Raw genomic sequence first — 6,808 nt, forward strand, 5'->3', positions numbered from 1 at the left:
CATGTTGGTTTTCACATGCGATTTATCAAAGTTTTTTCAAAGATTACACAGCCTTTATGCCAACATTTGGAAAAAGATACAATTTTTTTTTTAAATCAAGAGTACCTTAATGCCTTTAAAAAATTGAAGGAAAAATTGACCACTGTTCCTATAATTGTTTCACCTAATTGGGAGAAACTGTTTGAAATAATGTGTGATGTTAGTGATTATAAAATTGGAGCTATTTTAGGGCAGAGATATGACAAAATTTTTAAAGTTATATACTACACTAGTAAAACTCTCAATGATGCTAAAATTAATTTTACCACTACTAAAAAAGAGTTATTAGCCATTGTTTATGCTTTTGATAAATTTAGGTCAAATTTAGTTAGAGCTAAATGTGTTGCGCATACTAAACACTCGGCTAGAAAATATTTGATACAAAAGAAGGATGCAAAACCAAAATTAATTAGATGGGTTCTTTTGATGCAAGAAGTTGATTTTGTGGTATTCGATAGGAAAGGAACTGATAATCAAATTGCTGATCATTTATCTAGATTGTAATAGGAAGAAACATTTGATCTTGAAAAACAAATTAATGGAACTTTTCTTGATAAAAAAACTTCATGTTGTTAAAGGATGGGATATACCATGGTATGTTGATATTGTAAATTATGTTGTTTGTGGTATTTTAACATATGAGTTGATAAAACAACAAGAGAAGAAGTTTATTCATGATGCAAAATTTTACTTTTGGGATGACCCATATTTTTATAAACAATGCAAGCAATGCAAGGATTTAGTAATGAGTTAGTAATGAGGAGATGTGTGCCTTATGAAGAAATTTAAGAAGTTATCCAAAAATGTATTATTCTAAATTTAGATGTCATTTTGGGATTGATAGAAATTCTCACAAAATTTTACAATCTGGATTTTATTGGCCTACACTTTTTAGAGATGTTAATATATATATTAAAACATGTGATTGGTGTCACCAAGTAGTCAATATTTTAAAAAGAAATGAAATGCCTCTAAATTTTACTTTGGAAGTTAAAATTTTTTATGATGGGGGATTAGATTTTATGGGACCATTTTTGCCTTCATTTGAACACACACACACACACACACACACACACACACACATATATATATATATATATATATTGTAAAGGAGCTAGGAAAGCTCCAAATTTCATTAAAAGCAATAACTACAAACTACAAAAAAACCATGGGGATCCTAGACAAAAGGGGATCCCCCACAAAGACCAACTTAGCTAAGAGAAGTTCTAACAAAAGGGAGAGACAAACTATCTCCTCTCAAAAGAAAGTCTAGATCATGACACACCCTATCGCTGAGAAGGGCTTTTTCAGAATGCAACCCAACTCTTGCCAACCATTTTGCTAATCTATTCCTTTCCCTAGGAATATAGGAAAATCTAATACTCAACCCAAGACCCATAGTGTAAATGCCAGTAGACCAAAATACCAGGTTCCAAGGACTACTCAAGAGTCCAGTCAAAATATTGATAAGAATAAGGGAATCAGATTCAAGCAAAAGCTTCCTTATGCCCAACTTCCTTGTAAGGGATATGGCCCAAAAAATGGCTTGTGCTTCTGCATCCAAGGGGTCCTCAGCCATAACTGGAGAATGAAAGAAAGAAAGGCATGCACCATAGCTGTCTTTGAACCCCCCCAATGCAGCATGAGACGCAAGGTAACTACCATCAGTATTAACCTTCACCCACTCCAAAGGTGGAGGCTGCCAACAGACCAAAGCAAACTTAGGAAGTTTAGGAGCCCACATAACAGGATAAGTTAGAATATCAAGGAACTTCCAGTACTTGGATAATTTCTGCATATAGACAAGGCAGTTATGAGCAATCCCATTCACCTCAAGCTTAGCCTCCTCAAATTTGATACTATTTCTGTCCATCCACACAAACCAAGCAACAATGGAAGGCACCACAAAATATGGTAATCCAGTCAATCCCTCCAACGTTGGAAAAAAGTCTCCCATGACAGATGTAAGGTAGATATTTTTATCTTGCTCAAAATGCTCCTCCAAACATATTGAACCACCACACATTTAAAAAATGCATGATGCAAAGACTCCTCCTCTTGCTTGAATAGAAAAAAACCATGAAGGCCCCCTTAAATCTTTCAATTTAAGGATGTCATCAAGGGGCAACAGCTTTTGGAACAATCTCCAACAGAAAAAGGACATAGAGGGGGAGAGAATGTTACACCAAATCTTTGATCCCCAACAAACATCCTACTGAGGAGAGCATTGCTGCATAAAAGATGAAGTCACACATTGAGAAAAACTCTTTTAATAACCAATCTATCCTTTTTGGCAGGAACAATATGTATTTTTATATTACTGTTAATCAAGGAAGGATCTACCAAGGACAGCAGCTTCTGAATATTCCAGTCATCCTCCTCCCAGAAATCCATTACCTGTAAGGATTCATCATTAACAAAAGGGACCTTAGAAACTAATTTGCCTTCCAAATTCCAGTTATTCAACAAGAAGCTAATATTGCCTTCCTCCACTTCCCAAATGAAGAGATTTTCAGCCTCAGCTCTCACCTTCAACATATTAGTCCATATCCTAGAATCCCCCAATTTTCTTTGCAATGTAGGATGTTAATATTTACAGTATTTAACCAACATGTATTCAGCCTAAAGGCAAGATTGAGCACTAAACCTAACCCAAAGCTTACAAAAATTGATGTAGAAATTTTGCTGAAAGCTTTCAAAACCCAAACCCCAAATTTTAGTAGCCTGACAGATTTTCTGCCAACTGACTCAAAGGGTTTGTTTCCTCACACCAACCCATACGAATCTATTGAAAATCCTTTCAGGAGTGACCTGAGTGGACTTCTTCATGACAACCATCTGGGATAAATAAGAGGGGAGGGTTGCCAGAACACTTTTTAAGAGTGTAACTCTACCACAATTTGAAAGAAAGGAGTTCACCCAACAATTCAGCCTATTCTGAACCTTCTTGACAATGTGATCAAATTGAATTTGCTTAGTCCTACCTTTAAGAAGATAGGAACCCAAGTATTTCAGAGGGAGGGACTTGGTCTTGAAGCCAGTAATGTCTGCAAGCTAGTGTTTATCCTCAACTTTAACCCTTTTACTGAACACAACAAAACTTTCTTGGGAATTGAATTACATACCATAACTGGATTGAAAAGTCTCTAAGAATTGAAGAAGCAATTTACTTGTAGGCTTAGTAGCTTTGGAGAAAAGAGTAACATCATCAGCCAAAGCTAAATGATTGATAATCATATTAGATTTATGACTATAGAATGTATGGGGAGCCCTGGAAGCCACTTGATTAAGAAGCCTGGAAAGATAATCAAAAGCAAGGATAAAAATAGAGGGAGATAGAGGATCTCCTTGTTTTATACCTCTAGAAGCACTGAAAAACCCATGGGAGCATCCATTAATAAAAATTGATTGATAGTTGTTGGCAAGCCATCTATTAATAAGAGAGATGGTTGAAGGTAAAAAGCCTCTAGCAGCAAGCACTTCCTCAATGAAACCACAATGTATTGTGTCATAGGCTTTTTTAATATCCAACTTATAGATCGCATTACCCCCTCTACACTGTCTATCCAAATCAAGTACCAATTCTAGTGACAGCAGCACATTGTCTACAATACTTCTACCTTGAATAAATGCTGATTGATTATCACTAATGAGCTTAAAGAGATGAGGTTGAATTCTAGCTGTTATCACCTTACTAATGATTTTAGACAAGACAATAGTGAGGCTAATAGGTCTAAAATGTTCCCATTTGAATTTATCTTTATCTTTAGGTATCAGAGTGATGGTAGAGCAATTAAAATAAGTTGGGGGATCAGTATGCTTGAAGAAACTTTGGATGGCCTCAACTAAATCAGACTTAACAATGTTCCATGCCTTCTTGTAGAAATTAGCTATGTAGCCATCTGGTCCAGTAACTTTGGAGCTATCAATAGAAGCTAAAGCATTCCAAATTTCCTTCTCATCTGGCACAAAGACCAGATCCAGTGTCTTTGTATAATCCAGAGGCTCCCTGAAAAGCTCCTATTGAATAGAAATTCTGAAATTCTGAGTTTGAGTAAAGATTCCCTGAAAGTAGTTAACAACACTAGAAGAAATAGACTCAACAGTATACAGCCACCTGCCACTAGAGTCCTAAATTTTGTGAATAGTATTGCACTTTCTTCTATAATTAATACAAGGGGTTTCTGTCTCCCTCATGGAGTTTATTAATATCAGCTTTCTTGGAATAAAACTACTCATGCATGGCAATGGTATTCACCAACTTATCATTAGCAACTAAAAGATCATTACTAACTTCATGATGATCTTCCAGTAGTGCTTCCCACCGTGCCATCTCTCTTTCAGCTTCCTGCACCCTGACATCTATATTCCAAAAAGTTTTTCAATTCCACTGAAAAAGATTCTTACCAAGTTTGTTTTAAAGTTGCCAAAGTTTAACCCAAGGATTATGACGACCACAGTCCTTCCAGACCTAGGACACCTGCTGAAGGAAATCACAATGTGAAGACCACATATTAAAATACCTGAAAGAAGATTTACTCTTGGTTGGAGATGTAAAGATGGTGGTTAAAAGGGGTCTATGGTTAGAACAGATCATAGTGAGATGTTGAACAGAAGTATAGCAGAATTCCTTGAGCCAATCATCATTAACCAAAATTTTGTCAAGTATTTCCCAAATATTGCCTCTTCTCCAAGTAAATTTTGGGCCAGTAAATCCCAAATCAAATAATCCAGATGAATGAATGTTGTCATTAAAGCTATTAATTAGGTTTTGATTAGGGGCCCTACCCCCAAGCTTTTCATTAGGGGAAGAGAGGCAGTTAAAATCCCATCTAACTAACTAAAAGGAGTTCAAAGATCTGCTAATATCATTGAGGTGAAGCCACAGCTCTTGTCTAGTCAATGAAGAGCATAGATAAAAGTGGTCTGATCACATCTTCCCCCAAGAGTGATATTCAAATGAAGGAACCGTGCATTGTCTGTTAAAATAGTACAATCAACTTCCTTTTCGCGGAGAGTCCATATTTTATTATTAAGGCTGGAGAAGAAATTAAACCCATGAATTTTCTTTTAGATTCTTTATTGATGCTTGGAGACCATAGGCTCCAGAATGGCAATAATCCAAAACTTGTAAATCCTATTAAGGGAAAGGAGTTTATTAAGAGATCTAGGATGATCCAACCCCCTAACATTACAGCATAAGAAATTCATCATCCAAAGGCAGTGGATTTCCCCCTCCTTCTGGTTCTAATCTGAGAAGTCAAGAGTCCCTGCTGAGAAGACCGCTCAACCAAATTCAAACTACCATCCATAAGATTTTTTAACTCCATGGCTCCTTTCTTCTTCTTTTTAGACTTTTGTAATTTCCATTTCTCCTCCAAAGAAATATTCAATTGCTTTATGGCCATTCCATCTAGAGAAAAGCCCCCAACAGACTCCCCAGCAGGGTCCGAAAGAATAGCAGCACCTAGTGTGTCATGCAAAACATTGCTTGTACCAACCTCCCCTCGTTCCCCAATTAGTCCTGTAGCCTCCCTACTAACTGTATGAATAAAAGTAGCAATTTCCACCCCATGGCAAGGAGGATTTCCCAGCCCCTCCCCATCAGTAACTAAAGGGGGTGAACCACTAACACTAATACCAGTTTTCTTTTGGTAAACATGAATAGTATCTCTAACTTCTTTGACCTTACTTCCATTTACCAAGATCTCAGGCTCCCTAGAGACATCAGTTAGCCCTTTTCTTAATCTAGGATGCAACCTGAAGCACCTGGCCTTTGTTCAGCAATAATTCTCTGCCAATACCCATTGTGTTCAGTTCCAAGCCAGATCTCCTCCTCTGTAAGATGGGTATTATCTCTCTCTATCAATATTCTAGCTATTGAAGGTCTAAATAAATTGAATGTAGGAACATCCAATTTTAAAGGTATTCCCAATGCTTTACCAATATTGAATAACACTTTGTGATTGAAAAAGTGCAACTTTAAACCAGAAAGTTTACACCAAATAGGTACTATGGGAAGTTCTTTACTAGGGTCAAAATCAGGTGACCACTTAAGGAGCTTCATAAACACTGCCTTCAATTTGTAGCATTTTTTTAGAGAATAGCCTGAAATAATCCTCTTCCCGAGAAACATTGATTAGAATAAGTCTACCATCCAGTAAACCCACCCTCCAATCCCCTTCAGCTTCAGGCTGTCAAAAAACTTGCGAATGGCATCCATCTTTGGATGGCCAAGTTGAAATTTGCCAATCAATGTAAAATTACAGCCAGTCCCTAAATATCATCCTCCGTATAGAAAATAGCCAACTTTTTTTCTAATTGACTTAAAGATAGGATCAGAGCCCTCATGGAATGATTGAGGAAAAGACAAGTCATCATAGTTCTTCAATGTATCAAAACACTTTCCCACTATATCAGCAAATATAACTTTTTCCCATTGTATATTAGTGGCCATATCCAAAGCATCCGAAACAGCCATCAGAGAAATAGAATAACTCTAGAGCACAAAGAGCTTCCTCAGTAGCAAGAACGAAAACACCAATGGAACAGTAAAATTCAAAAAACCACTCATTCAGGAAGAGGGAAACATTAAGGAAACTTAGCAAAAAAAAACCAAAGAACACCAACACGCTAAAACCAAGAAGAATGACTAAGAAAGTGCAGAAACAATACCACCAAGAGGGTAGCAATCAACCATTCAACTAAAACCCTAGCAGAGCTCCAAAGAAGCCAACTACCACCATGATTATATATATATATATATCCA

The sequence above is a fragment of the Phalaenopsis equestris genome, unplaced genomic scaffold (genome assembly GCF_001263595.1).
Source record: "Phalaenopsis equestris unplaced genomic scaffold, ASM126359v1 Scaffold232356, whole genome shotgun sequence".
Taxonomy (NCBI): Eukaryota; Viridiplantae; Streptophyta; class Magnoliopsida; order Asparagales; family Orchidaceae; genus Phalaenopsis; species Phalaenopsis equestris.